We start from the raw sequence: 16601 nt of genomic DNA on the forward strand, positions 1-16601 counted from the left end.
TAAAAGGAGAATTCTTTTTTCTCTTGTAACTGAGTTTGGGCTTTTCTTCTGCCCTTAGCAACAACAATTTATAAACAAACACTTTTATAAGGAGAGGAGAGGTCAATATGACCGTGTTTATTAGTCAGTCCTAGATTTATTGGGAAATCTGTGCTCAGTAACTTGGAGGCTAAAAAAGAAATGTCTTACGAGGCCTTATCTTTGCCTTTATAAATGTCATAAATTAATTATTTTTAAAAAACTGATGACATATTTACAGGCTAAATTTTGTGGAAGAGTCTGGACTTGTGCAAATTAGAGGCAGACAACCATCAAGACAGGAGATCATCAAGAAGTCAGAATCCCGGGCTTCCCTGGTGGCGCAGTGGTTGGGAGTCCGCCTGCCAATGCAGGGGACACGGGTTCGAGCCCTGGTCTGGGAGGATCTCACATGCCGCGGGGCAACTAGGCCCGTGAGCCACAATTACTGAGCCTGCGCATCTGGAGCCTGTGCCCCGCAATAAGAGAGGCCGCGACAGTGAAAGGCCCACGCACCGCGATGAAGAGTGGCCCCTGCTTGCCACAACTAGAGAAAGCCCTCGCACAGAAACGAAGACCCAACACAGCCAAAAAGAAAGAAAGAAAGAAGTCAGAATCCCATTTGGAAATACTGCCAGCCAAAGAGAAAGTCACGCCAACCATGGCAGATGTGGAGGATGGCCCCGGATTGTCTGGGTTTGAGAACTGGTGAGGCAACTTGGACTTCACAGAACCATTCATTTCAAGAGTCTTTGAATGTGAAAGGCAGTTAGACAACCATTTGTGTGCAGTTTCTTTTGGTCAAACATTTTATATGTAAAACTGAATGCCAGGCAAACAATATGAGCAGGAGGGAATAGAGACATGTTTGGTAACTTGACATTATGGCAAAAAGAAGATTAAATGCAAATCATTTTACTTTATTCCAGGTAAGTGACACACCTAGGTATGTTACCAAATGCAAGTTCATGTGGTCAACTCACAGTGAGGCCAAGCAAATGGAAACATTGGAGTTTGGAGTAGAGAAAGGTATATTTCAGGGCCATGCAAGGTGACAGGTGGCTCATGCCCCCAAAGTCCCTGTACTCTTCGAAGGGTTTCAACAAAGCACTTTTAAAGGGAAGGCGAGGGAGGGGTGTGGCTGGTTGTTGCAAACTTCTTAGTGTCGGAATCCTTTGTTCTTGCAGCTGTGCATGCAGGTCAGGTCACCATGTTGCTGTAAACCTCCAACAAGACAACTGTTATTCTCTGTTCTGCAACTTTTTAATCTCTATATGAATGGAAAAGTGTTATACCCTTAAAGGTCAGAGCCCTGAGAATGGGCTACTCTGTATTTTTCAGGCTACAGGTAACATTCTTTTACAAAAGGTACAGAGCCAGCATGACTAAGCACAAGATAAGGAACAGATCTAATATGGAGTCAGGTTTGTTCTTCCCTATCAGAGATAGACTATAAAAAGAGGGTTGTGTAAAACAAAAGTGGGTATACAAATGTTTTATTATTGTTACACAAGGTCATCCATCCCTCTCTGTTTCCCAGATGGTTATTTCAAACTCTCTCCTTTGTGCTTAATTTATCACCATCTTTTTCCTCAGTCCCTCCTTTCAGCTGAAGAATCTCTTTCTCTGAGAAAACAAAATCCACAAGCTTCCAATTTCCTTTCCACCCACCGGAATGCACTGGGCCAACATTCCCTATCTTTTCTCCAATTATTATCGTATTTATCTTTGTGTCTCTAAAGACATCATGCTGATGTTGCTGTTGTTAATTTGTTAAGTTGTATTGATGTTTCCTTCCCAATAGGAAAAGCTATATTTTTTCTTCCACCTTGTTATGCATAAAGTTTGCATCTCCATACCCGCTAAATGTTATATTGCTATTTTGGTAGTAAAGTAAATACTCCAAGTTTAGCATTTCCTGTCTATTATATTCTATTTATCACTGAGCATGATAGTAAACTATAATTACACTTGCTTTACTTCACATGTATTTTTTTAATGTTGTTTTGTTCTTTAGTTTTCTGCATTCACAAACTCAATGTTATTTCTTTGCCAAATTATCAGAATCTCCTCAAAAGACTTTCAATAGTCTGTTCACATTACCTTTCTGAAGAAGTACATCCCATAACTTCTGGTCTTTTTCAGCTACACAGGGTGCCCTTTGTTTCTTGTCCACAGCAGTCTTGCTGAAATTTGCCTTCACTGCCCTCCTACACATTTTTCTCCTTGCTTCTGGTGATGGATTTCCTGCTTCCATCATCTCATGGCTCCCATTTTATTGGTTTACTCTTAAAAAAAATTTTTTGTACAATAATTCTCTAATAACTTTCATGAAAAGAATGCATTGGAGGTAATTTTGTTGTTGTTTTAGTTTTTACGTATTAAACTTATGTGTATTGGAACCTCACACTTGATTACCTCTGGACCTGTTAAATACAAACAATTTCCTATTTCCCCAGAGGCTGGAAACAACCATTCTACTCTCTGTCTCTATGAATTTCTCTACTCTAGGTACCTCTTATAAGTGAAATCATGAAATATTTGTTCTATTCTGACTGGTTTATTTCACTTAGCAGGCTATCTTCAAGGTTCGCGAGTGCTGTAGCATGTGTCAAATTTTTGTTTATCCATTCATCTATTCATGAATGCTTAGTGCTTAGAAATAATGCTGCTATAAATATGGCTATACAAATATCTGTGAGTCTGTTCTTTTAGTTTTTGGGGGGTATATATCCAGAAGTGGAGTTGCTGGATTATAGAGTAATTTAGTATTTGATTTTTTGAAAAATGACATCCATTTTGATATTCCTACTAGTAATGCACAGGGTTTCTGCTTTCTCCTCAGCCTTGCCAACATTTATTTCTGTTTTTTCATTTGTTTATTTTTTGTTTGGTAATAGTCACCCTAATGGGTGCGGCATGGCATCTCACTGATTTTTGATATGCATTTTCTTAATAATTAGTGACTTTAAACCTCTTTTCATGTGCTTATTGTCTATTTGTACATCTTCTTGTGTATCTGTTACATCTTTTACCATATATTCATTTGTTTTTTAGTAAATTGTTGTTTCCAAACTGCTGTTTCTTCTTCATTTCTTTTTGTCTTCATGTGGTTATTTTTTTTTAAACTCTTTACTGCCATTAGTGATGTTTTGAGAGACCATGATTGTAGATAAATGTGCTCTATCTACAATATGTAAACAAGAAACTTCCTTCTTACTTTTCTCTCATACAGTACAAGCATGCTTTCATCCCCACAACTCTATCAAAGTTGTTTTCCCCAAAGTTATCAAAGACTTTCACCCTGCCAAAACCAAGAGTTAATATAATGTCCTTCAGAAACAGTAATGTGCTAAACTAATTTCTAAATTCCAAGTTTGTTATGTATTTAATGCAAATTTGGGCCTTAAGAAAGAAAATAATGCAGGAACACCTGTGGGCAGTTGGTGTTAATTATGAATACACAAATTGAACCTGTGCCCCCTACAGTGGAAGCAAGGGGTCTTAACCACTGGACGGCCAGGGAAGTCCCCACATCACATCTTTTAACGTCTGTGGTGATAGGTCAATGCACACCTACTATTCAGTTCATGCATGAACCAGAAACGGTGTCATGTGTAACCTCCTTGTCTCTCAGTGATAACCTCATGTGACATTATACAAAAATACATAATTGAAAGAGAAAGTTGACCAGGAAGATGAAATTGCAGCCAAAGAAGAAACAAAATGTGATAGTACTAGAAGTGAAATTCAAATCAAACGTATAATTTATTATAGATGAAGTAGCTGACCACAGAAATGTTGACACTGCTGCCATTTGTGAGACTCGACAGATTCAACTACAGGATTTCAGTGAAGGTGTATTTATCAACATAAATGTGAGGAAAAGCATGAAGATGTCTCAAAAAAAAGTGATGGTGCCAAAAAGCTGCACACTGAAAGCACTCACAGACTTATTTCACAAAATTAAAGAACAAATGATGAAATGCTAGAAGCTTCAACAAACATAGAAAGTATGTAACTATTTGCATAGAAAAGATTCTTATTCCATATCCTAAGCTATATGGCTAGAAGAAGGCAAGTACTATTTATAAAGAAATAAAGCACATTGATTCTCAATCTTTCTAAAAATTGTGACGTGATTTGTCATTGATTGCCATGTGCGTCTGTAATCAGTGAACTGAAGAGTTAGCTGCAAAGTTTACACTTCATGTAATTACTCACTGTTCAAGTGCTAGGGTAACTGGAATTTGAATTGTGTAGCTGGGGACTAATGTTATTTAACTAAACTATGGCAACTGGAATTCACACACATCTGTGCCAGGTAAAGCATGGACAGTTGGTGAGAGCAAAGGAACTAGATAGGAGTATAGCACGGAATGCTGGAGGTGAGGGAAGGTGCAGCTAAGGAAGTGCCAGCCCTCTGCTTAGATTTCAGGTCATTGTTATAACCATTTTCAGTTATTCTCGGAAGCTCTTGTTCTTACACATGGATACACATCCATTCACAGACCGAGAGCTATCAGCTTTACACAATGTTTGATAGATATAATCTATATTATGTCATGACATTTTGTCTGCTATTAAATGCAGGTCTGTACAACTAGGTCTTTTCATTAAGGACAGTTGTCAATGGTTTTAACCAATAAAAATTTATAACAGAATAGCTACAATAGTAAAATACTGTTGACTGCAAAATTACATTATATCTTATGATAGATTGCATTATTTTAAATATCTGTTACATTTATCTGTCAGAGAGATATGAAACTACCTAGATCACAACTGGACTCTGATATCCTTACCCATGTCTGTTTCTTCCAGTCTACTGGTTATCAGGGTCTCCTTCTGATTTCTTGCTTTTAAGGGGCTCCTACCTGTGTAAGAAGCCAGTGGACCTTCAGAGGGAATATGCATTTTTAGCTGGGTTTCTCCCTCCAATAGAAAATGATACATTTTGGTTGTTGTCATAGTTGTTGCTGATTTAGACCTTTGGAATTGATGTTTTTGAAGCACTCCAGGAACACTTATATTCTTTTCTAAGAAGTTCTGCAGGCTTCTTGAATTCCAACCAAGGCAAAGCATTGAAAGGTATATACGATCGAGAGCTTACCCATCCATTTCAAAAGATCTAGCCCAATGCTACACAAAAGCAAGTGAGAGGAGGGTGCCTGTGACCGTGTTCTGTGTCTACCTGTCAATCATCAGAGGCCAGGATCCAACCCAGCAAGTGAGAACTGGGTAGGAGAAAAATCCAGAGCTGGTATTCTTAAATGATTTTGAACTTAGAATTTAAAATCATTTGCTCATATGATAACATTTACTCATATGAGATCAACTGGGAAAGAGGATGAGCTCAAAGTTTTAATTCAGAGGAGAGGCACAAATTATATTGATATACTGTGCATTTTGGTATTTGTTCACTTACATTGTTTAGAAATAGCATCTAAAGAGAAAGGAAAAAGAAAACTTAAAAATAAATAACACCAAATGGTAACAGTAAAGTGAATAGGTTTTGCTGCACTCTTCACAAACAAGTGTACATTTATGATTTTTCATTAGTCACACTATTTTTCATATCATTTTTGCTGTGTCCTGATATTTAATAATTGTGTATTCTTGATCTGAATCTTCAGACAGGTGTGAAAAAGGAAAGGAGTAAAATGATAACATTTTCCTGACCAATGGCCTGGAAACCTTTGCCTTGGCCAGATTGTTAAAACTATGAAACAAATGGTGTGTTTTATATTCCCATTCATATGTGCAGTGTCCTGTCATAGTTTCTCCTCTTAGGTCCTTTAAATAGCTATTTCTGGCCTTTCTATGTATCTTCTTACCTAATGAACATTCATCTTTTGCATCACTTGAAAGAAGGTGACAAATCAACATTTCTTTCTAAATAAATTGTAACTGAGAATGTAAAGCAGTATCTTTTTTTTTCTCTGTCATTTCCTCATTGTGATAGCACCTAACATATCATCCTGTGAAAACTTCTCAGAGTCATTTTTTAAGAGGTATTTTTCTATGGCTATCAAAGACTTTATTATATACATTAGTGCATTACTGAAATAGACTGGCATCCCATCTTATCTTTTCTAATCTTTTATACAAACATATCTTTTATTTAAAAAATTTAAATCTTCTTTCCAAGGCTATGTGGCTAGGCAGCAGAATTGCTAGGGGATCATTCATTGTTTCAGCTTTTTCCAGTCTTGAATTTTATGCTTTTTCCGTTTATTGCAGTAATTAAATGAGGGGTATTTTGTGTTATTTTCTTTTTCTTCTAGCTAGAAAGTTTATATTGTGACATAGATATGCCCTCTGAGATAATTCCAAATGGATAACAGACTTGAGAAGATAATAAAATATATTGCAAGTACAATGATTTCTCAAGCCCTCTTTGCTATTTGCTCAGGGAAGAGAGAAGGATAAACTGGAACTTCTTCCCTGGAAATGCTACCATCAAACTCAATGAGACCAGGTTTTAGTTTAGCCCCATAAACACTAAGTTGTCAACAACCATTGCACCAGAGCTTGAGAAAATTCCTGGTGTTTGGAAGGTAAGTAAGACACAAGGAGCTCACAGGGAAAGTTAGTTAATGACAATCATAGATCGATGTGAGAAGCGTTACAAATGGAAGACCAGGAGAGACACCACAAAAAAATCCCCTTTTCATCTGGAGAGAAACTATTTTTCTGATTTTTTTTATCACCAATTTCTTTTTTCACCTGTTCATGTGAATAGAAGCACACAGGATGCACTCCAGTGTACAGCTTTATTTTTTTTTAACATCTTTATTGGAGTATAATTGCTTTACAATGGTGTGTTATTTTCTACTTTATAAAAAAGTGAATCAGCTATACATATACATATATCCCCATATCTCCTCCCTCTAGTGTCTCCCCCCCACCCTCCCTATCCCACCCCTCTAGGTGGTCACAAAGCACTGAGCTGATCTCCCTGTGCTATGCAGCTGCTTCCCACTAGCTATCTATTTTCCATTTGGTAGTGCATATATGTCCATGCCACTCTCTCACTTCATCCCAGCTTACCCTTCTCCCTCCCTGTGTCCTCAAGTCCATTCTCTATGTCTGTGTCTTTATTCCTGTCCTACCCCTAGGTTCTTCAGAACCTTTTTCTTTTTTTTTTAGGTTCCATATATATGCGTTAGCATACGGTATTTGTTTTCCTCTTTCTGACTTACTTCACTCTGTATGACAGACTCTAGGTCCATCCACCTCACTACTATTTTGCAGAGCCTTGTGGTTTTGAGGTTTAATCATGTTGTCATGTGTATTACAACGTGATTCATCTTTATTGCTGAGGGGTTTATGTATCCATTTCCCTGTTGCTGGATATTTAGGTTGTTTCTAATTTGGGGCTGAGAACTGCCCAACTCTTGACACATAATGACTTTGTCCAAACATCTGCACTAAGAGGTGACCAAACTCCAGCAAGGCTTCTAAGAGCATAAGGCAGTGTCCCTAGGATGGCCCCAGTCCCTTACAAAACACCTGCCCTAGAGAGCTCAAAGCTGCCATAGAACTTACTGTTTGTTCTAGCCCCCAGACCTCTCTTTCTTAGAGCATTTACTAAAAGAGCAATTGCAAATCCTTTATTTTTTCCCTTTGCGATGCATATGTATCTCCTACAACCCAAAAGTGTCTTCCTGAAGGAGCTGAAGACTCTACCACTCTCCTGCTATGTAATCAAGAGTACAATTTATTCCCCTTTCTCGGTCTCAGTTTCCTTATTTGTAAAATGAGGGGCATAACTGGATAACATCTAATTTGCTCTGGCATGTTCTCTCATTTCCCAACATAATGGTGAAGAAACGATGTCAGTTCTTCCTCAAATAGGGAATTCCCTGGTGGTACAGTGGTTAGGACTCCGCACTGTCACTGACGAGGTCCCGTGTTCAATCCCTGGTTGGGGAACTAAGATCCCACATGCCGCATGGCCCAAAAAAAATGTGACCCAAATCATGCTTACTACCATTTCAATTGCAGTCTTATTTTTTCTAATTTGCAGAATGAATGGATCCTATCCTTTGTATTATATCTAATCAATCATATGGCTAGATATTAGATTCCTTTCTAGTTCACCTGTCTCCATTTTTGCCTGTGTAGTTTCATTCCAATAAACAGGCAGCAGGCACATATTAAATAGTAAATATTTTAGGTATTTGCTAAGTAGGATCACGGTTATTTTTACAAGTCACGGTTCTGTCAAAGTAATAGAAGTCCATGAATAGCAGCAGAGAAAATTATAGAATTTAATTCACCTTTGTTGAACATTCTTAGTGCCAAAATGCTCAGATTGTTTTCCATGGTACAATTTTTTTTAAGTTTTTAAATGATTATTTTTCAGAGTAAAACTATCAACTGGCCATCATCAATAAAATGACTGTAAATCTAAATCTCATTATTTGTGTATGTTTGTGCATTAGTCCATATATGTATATATTGTGAATCTGACTTTTCAGAACACATGCTGAAAAGCAAGAGACAATAGAGCAATATTTGAGGAACTTTAAAATTATATTTATCTGAATTCAAAGTTGTTTATTTTTTAACCATTACCACAGGTTGCTTAGTTGGGTCAAGAGAAAACTATGAGTAGGGATAAAAGTTCAAACCCAGTCCCATAGATTGAGCCAATACAGAATAAAAGAGGAAATTGGTTGTCAAACTTTTTATGTGCCAGAATCACCTGGGGTCTTGTTAAAATATAGCTCACCAAGCCCCACCTCTGGAGTCTCTGAAGTCTGGGGACAGACCCAAGAATTTATATTTCTAACAATTTCCCAGCTAATGCTGCTAGCCTGGGTACGACCCTCTGAGAACTACTGACAATGACAGAGAAAAAGATGTCTATTGCTGATTATGTTTCAGATGCTAAGATATCAAGGTGCTGGTGTCTCTCACTTTGACATGGTATCCAAAATGTAAAGTAAGTGTGAAGTCTTTCCCATCTGGAAGGTAGAGCTGAGATTGATGGTAACTCCTGCCAAGTACAACATAAGGAACTGGAATAGGACTGAATCTGTAAGTAGTGAGGAGAAAAGCATTGACTTGAAGTTCAGCTGGAGATCTTGGGGAAAGAAGAGGTGTTTGAAGCAAGCCGTGAGGCTTGAAATATTATACTCCTTAAGACTGGGGGCAAGAGTAACACGTGATCCTTTAAAAATACAAATGACGGAAGCATTGCCAACACATAAACTTGAAAACTCACTGCAGCAAGAGAAAACAACCATAGCCAACTAACTCTGCGATATGAATGCATAACTTTCCTATGAATGACATTTGCAAGGAAGACTTACCTTTCAGGGGTGTATCCTGATTTCTCTTGTGAAGAAGCTATGGTTTGGGGACAGAAGGCAAGTTCCAAAGTCCATATTTCTACTCCTTATTGACTGAGTGGTTTGGGGCAATTTGCTTGATTTCTCCAGTCTTCCAATGATAAATGAAAACTCTTTGTACAATATAACTTATGGATTATAGAAATGATCAACCATAGTAAAGGACATGTAGATAGTTTTTAAAGTTCAGTAGGCATTACTAAAATTTTATCTTATTATCTGGCTGTGTGGTATGTAAGTATTTTGAAATGTCAGGAGTTAGGGAAAGTAGCCATAGCTGCAAACATAGTGTGAATATATGACTTCTTCCTTGCTTCGTAACACTGGGAAGAAAGAAGATTAAGGACAGACATTTTGTAGTTTATTTCTCCACATGCCTGATTTTCACAAGGAGTCAATACCATCCTCTAGTGGAGTAATAAGAAGAACATCAACATGACATTCACAATTTACGAGGCAAGTCAAAATACCTTCCTAGGGGGCTTTCAATAATGAAATACTGGCATTCACTCCATCCATTTCAAAATCAGATTGAAAGCCTAAGGGAAAATTTCCCTGAAGAATTAACATTTCTTCATGTTGCATATATGTATAATACAATAATTCTGCACATGGAAGCAATTTTTTCTTGAGTGTCATAAAAGGGGAACGAGGGTAAAATTACCATTTTACCAATTGGAATGAGCCTGAAGAGGCTCATGTTCAACATCTTGTAATTTACATTTTCTAAGGTCTATTTACAATGGTGTTCATCTCTCACTGCAAGATAATTGGCTTTTTCCTTTACTCCTATGGTGGTTAATGCTGCTTCTAATGATTCTCATCTTATTAGTCATAGTTGAAACTAGGTTCAAAAACAGGTGCTTTCATTGCTTTTTTTTTCTTCATTTGCGTGAGTTCCATGGAGTCCTACACATACTAGGCATTTGCTACATTTCTACCCAAACCATAAGGCTAGCAACAACAGCAGACAACAAATGAATGCTCTTCACTACTTCATTCAATCCTTCTTGTGAAGGATTCTGATCAAACAAGGTGGCTCTTAAATTGCCTGCTTTCATGTTCTTTAGAGAAAGGGAAATCCTTCTGTCTTTAAAAATACAAAATCATTGTAGCTGATGTTGGAGGGCTTCATGTTAACAGAGAGAGGAAGGAAGGTGGCTATTTTCTCTTCTGGATTTGTTCACAACTGAGCTTTGAAGAAAATTTTTCTTTTTTTATATATATACTTTTATTGGAGTATAATTGCTTTACGATGTGTTAGTTTCTGATGTATAGCAAAGTGAGTCAGCTATATGTATACATATATCTCCATATCCCCTCCCTCTTGAGCCTCTCCCCCACCCTCCCTATCTTACTTCTCTAGATTGTCACAAAGCATCAAACTGATTTCCCTGTGCTATGTAACAGCTTCCCACTAGCTATCGATTTTACATTTGGTAGTGTATATATGTCCATGCTACTCTCTCACTTCATCCCAGTGGTTTTTGAAATGTTAGTCATCATAGAGTATAACGAAAGAACAAAAGCATGGCACCTGACCTTGAGATGTTCATAGTTATGACAGATGTATCTTGCTTATCCCAGGATTATATTATTATGTTAGTGGACTGAGGAAAAAAGTTACACACACACACACACACACACACACACACATCAAGCCTGGCATTTTACTGAGTGCTACTGTCTATTTTCTATATGGAAAGAGAACAAAACATGTCTAAAATACAAATTAGGATTTTCTTTTTCAATTAATTTTTTATGATGATGTCTAAACTCTATGGAAATTACCAGTCCTTCACATGAATTCTCTTCTCCATTTAAAAGCCTTATTTCTGCTCACATTTTAGTGGTAAAAATTAAGCCACATAAAAGACTACAACGAAAGGCATCCCCTTGCTCGTCTGTCTGCCCTCCCAGACCTGCTCTCCAGAGGCGGCCAGTTTTTATTTTTGAACACTCAATAAATACTTCTTAATTTTTTCGTGTTTGAGGCATTTCTTCCTTCATTCATTCACTCAGAAATATTACTTGAGTCACAATTACACGAATGGCAGCCATCTTGCTAGACACTGGTGAATTGAACCTGAAACAAACCAAAGATAGATGGTGGCTAAATGCTGCAAAGCAGTGCTTTTCTAGCTGCCTAGGGTGAATGATGAGATCTTTTCCCCTCAATTCATTTCAGACCAATACTGTTATACAATATAGAACTAGAAAAATGAAATTAAAAACATAAAAATTACAAACAATTATTACATTCAACAAAACATCCAAGCATTCTGTCAAATTGCTGGGCAAGATTCTAAATACTTATTCTCCATTTTCTCTTCAAAGATGGGCAACATGATATTTCTGCACTAGCAAAGGAAGAGGACTATGTTTGAGAAGCATTTGTATTAGTCACAGAACACAAACACAGCAGGGACCAATTTATTCTACTTCCTCCTACCTGTTAGTGTCAAGGATATTTCTTCCACCGCCCCTCAGGGTGTTGAGGGCCTCCATCCCTTTAGAAGATAAGCTTGCTTGTCATTTTCCTTGGCATTAGAAGAAAGGATGTATTCAAATGGGGCTCATTAAAGTCTCCTACAAGAGCCTGGCATCCAGCTTCTGGGAGCTCATGGACAATGGAGGCAGATACTTTTAATTAACCGGAAATAATATTTTTATGTCTTTATTGGTTTATTCATGAATTTTAGCAATTACCTCTGTATTTTCTTATGAAAGTTGAAACTATAACTTGCTAAGATGTCCTCATCTCCTTTTCCTCAGTTTCCAAATTTTTCACTGTATCTCTACCTTTTCTTCTTCTTTTGGCCTCATTATATAACACACACAAACACACTCATGCAGATTGCACACATATATACTAAAGTTTATGTTTCCTATTTTATCAGTTTTATAATGTCTCAGCTTCTTCATGAATTGATATATTAACATCCTGACCTGTTTAAAGCCTTCTCATTTTCTGCTTCAACTTGTTGAATTTATCATCTGCATTTTTAATGAAATTATTTATATTAAGCTCTGGAATCATAATTACATTTTCTGCCCTTTTTTCTTTTTTTTTTTTTCTGCCCTTTTTTCTATATTTTGTTTGTAACATGAAAATCACTATGTGATGATTTATTGTTAGTTTTATAGCAAGAATGTTCATGATAAAGCCAGAATCCTAGGAATGCACTACTTCTGTTATAAATCCAATGCACAACCCCTGTGACAATCAGGGGAGACAATTGCAAATGTTTTAGACTGTCCTTTCACTCCCTCAAATATTCAAAATATGATATAGCTTGGTTTACTTTATTGAGCAAACAACTTTCTTGTGCCTTTCTTCTGCTTATTAGTTAGTTTGCCCCTGTTTTTTTTTTTTTAACTTTCTTTCTCTTTGTTAGTTTTTCTTTATTCATCATATCATGAATATCTCACATTACTGAGGTTATCTACTTTACTGAAACCATTCCATTTTTATCCTGAAAATCATGCTTCACTCAGGCCTCTGAATTTGTATCCTAATTCAGACCAAATAAAATACTTGCCAGGATTATTGACAGTGGCTATCCTGAGATTTCCTCACTAAAATCTGTTATTATAATCCACGTGTTTCACTTTTGTGACAGTTATCTTAGTTAGCTACATCTTCAAGTATCCTCCTAAGAAAGTGTGTATGAAACAGAAATGTATTCATTCTTTGCAGTGGCAACATTTTGAATACATATTTTAGGAATGCTTAAGCTGAAGTTCATGATCAAAATTATTTTTCCTCAGAATTTTGTAGACCCGATCTGCTGGTGGTTCATGGGCGGTGGGGACAGAAACTTTTCATTAACTCTAAATATTATCTTTATTCCTTTATTTTTTACTCAGAAACTTTAGCAATTCCTTCTTATAAAATTTTCTTATAAAATTCAGCTTCCAATGTTATTGATAAGACATCTTATAAAAAGTAGTTCATATTTCTCTACCATTCTAGAAGTTTTTTAGGACATTATTTTACAGTGTTAAATTTCATAGCAATATGTCTAATTGTGGATCATTAAGAAATAACTTATCCTCAGTGGTATTCAGCCCTTTTAATCTAAAGGATCATATCACTTCCCAGTTGAGAAAGAATTATGTATAGTGACATATATATTATTATAGCTATATATGAGTTATTTTAACCACTAGGAATTATTATATCTACATGTTAATTATTTCCTCTGTGTATTTCCTATCTATCTTCTTCCCCTTTAAACTCATATGTTGGATTCATTCCCAATTCTTCAGTCTCTCGTTTTCTCTTATAGTCTGCCTATTTTCTTTCTTTTTTTTTTCTAACTATTTTTACAAAGACTATTACTTGTTGTGTGTGTTCATGAAAGTCTCTGCTTTTTAATCCCATGTTCAGCTAAAGTTTTGACAGAGATTTCATTCTGTGCCATGCAGTGCAATGGGTACTGACAAATGCATAATGTCGGATATCCACAATGGTACCATAGAGAATAGTTCCACCTCCCTAAAAATCCCTTGCAGAGTCACGTATTTTAAACTCTTATACTCCCTCAATTTTGTGTCCTCTTATCTTAGCCTTTTCACGTTATTTCCTTCAAATGTACTTCGAACATTGTATGTCCACTTATATTTTATTTATTTATTTAATTTATTTTATTGAACTAGAGTTGATGTATAGTATTATATAAGTTACAGGTGTACGATATAGTGATTCACAATTTTTAAAGGTTATACTCCATTTATAGTTATTATAAAATATGCTATATTCCCCATGTTGTATAATATGTAGCTTATTTTATACCTAATAGTTTGTATCCTTTATATATGTCTACTTAGATTTTAGAATGAGGGAATAGGGGTCCTACATATAGGAATTGTGGATACGACAGAACACATAGAGCTTATAGCTTCGTATTAGTGGATATGTGTGCAGGGATCTTGGAATTGCCAGAAAAAGGCTGTATCTAATTTGGGATTCCAAAACCCACAGCACTTATTTCAATTTAGGTGGGATGGATCAGTTACCTCCTCAGATATAGTCCATTATCAAGTTGGGACTTTTGCTTCAAAACTTTGTTGAAATCTCAGAGGTGGGGCGGTGGTGTCAAGATGACGGAGTAGGAAGATGAGGAGTTTGCATCTCCTCACAACTACGGTAACCTCCAGGCACTGGTGGGGGACCTTGGACACCTAAGGGGATAGGAGGAACCCCTCATGACAGGGTAGGATGTGGGGGGGAGGGAGGGGAGTAGGAGGAGTGGAGGTGGGACAGGACTTGTACCCCTGAGGGGAAGCTGGGGGAGGGGAGGGTTTCCCAAACCCAGAGGGGCACACTCACAGCAAGGGAATCAGCAGGGTTGGGGAGAAACCTTCGAGGTATTGGAAGTTCAGAGGAGAATGGGGAAAACATTTCCCCCATCTGCTGGGGTCCCAGGCCTAAACCTCTGCCCTCTGAGGCCACCTCTGACCATGCTGAGCCTAAGCCCCACACCTGCTACCCCCCAAGAACCTCTTCCAGCTGCACTGGTACTGAGTCTAGGCCTCACCCCCTGCTTAAGCCCTGCCGACCTTAGTCCTGCTCACGCCTAGCCCTGCGCCCAACAGCCAAGGCCTTTTCTGACCTTTTTTTTTTTTTTTTGCCATGCTGTGAGACTTGTGGAATCTTGGTTCCCAGGTCAGGGGTCAGGTCTGAGCTCCTGTGGAAGGAGCACCAAGTCCAAACTGCTGGACTGACAGAGAAACTTAGACCCCAGGGAATATTAATCAGAGTGAGGTCTCCCAGAGGTCCTCATCTTGGCACCAAGACCCAGTTCTACCCAACTGCCTGTAAACTCCAGTGCTGGATGCCTCAGGCCAAACAACCAGTAAGACAGGAACACAGCCCCCCATCGAAAAAAAAAATGAGATGACAAAAAATATGTGACAGATCAAAGAGCAAGGTAAAAACCTACAAGACCAGATAAATGAAGATGAAATAGCCACCTACTTGAAAAAGAATTCAGAGTAATGATAGTAAAGATGATCCAAGATCTCAGAAATAGAATGGAAGCACAGATCGAGAAAATACAAGAAATGTTTAACAAGGACCTAGAAGAACTAATGAACAAACAAACAGTGATGAACAACACAATAACTGAAATGAAAAATACAGTAAAACAAATCAATAGCAGAATAACTGAAGCAGAAGGACAAATAAGTGAGCTGGAGGATAGAATGGTGGAAATAACTGCCAAGGAGCAGAATAAAGAATAAAGAATGAAAAGAATTGAGGACAGTCTGAGAGACCTCTGGGACAACATTAAACATACTAACATTCAAATTATAAGGGTCCCAGAAGAAGAAGAGAAAGAGAAAGGGTCTGAGAAAATATTTGAAAAGATTATAGTTGAAAACTTTGACTATAATGGGAAAAGAAATAGCCACCCAAGTCCAGGAAGCCCAGAGAGTCCCATACAGGATAAATCCAAGGAGAAACTCACCCAGGCACATATTAATCAAACTAACAAAAATTAAACTGAAGAAAAAATGACCCACAAAAACAAACCCAAAACAATTAAGAAAATGGTAATAGGAACATTCCTTGAATGTAAATGGATTAAATGCTCCAACCAAAAGACACAAACTGGCTAAATGGATTCAAAAACAAGATCTTGATATATGCTGTCTACAAGAGACCCACTTCAGACCTGGGGACACATACAGACTGAAAGTGAAGGGATGGAAAAAGATATTCCATGCAAATGAAAAGCAAAATAAAGCGGGAGTTGCAATACTCATATCAGAAAACATAGACTTTAAAATAAAGACAGTTACAAGGGATCAGGATGGACACTATATAATGATCAAGGGATCCATCCAAGAAGAAGATATAACAATTATAAGTATTTATGCACCCAACATAGGAGCACCTCAATACACAAGACAAATTCTAGCAGCCATAAAGGGGAAATTGACAGTAACACAGTAATAGTGGGGGACCTTAACACCCCACTTACACCAATGGACAGATCACCCACACAGAAAATTAATAAGGAAACACAAACCTTAAATGACACATTAGACTAGATAGACTTAAATGATATTTAAAGGACATTCCACCTGAAAGCAGCAGAATATGCTTTCTTCTCAATTGCACAGGAAACATTCTCCAAGATAGGTCACATCGTGGGCCACAAATCAAGTCTTGGAAAATAGAAGAAAACTGAAATCATATCCAGCATCTTT

The sequence above is a fragment of the Balaenoptera borealis genome (assembly GCF_965194805.1).
Source record: "Balaenoptera borealis genome assembly, chromosome: 6".
Classification (NCBI taxonomy): domain Eukaryota; kingdom Metazoa; phylum Chordata; class Mammalia; order Artiodactyla; family Balaenopteridae; genus Balaenoptera; species Balaenoptera borealis.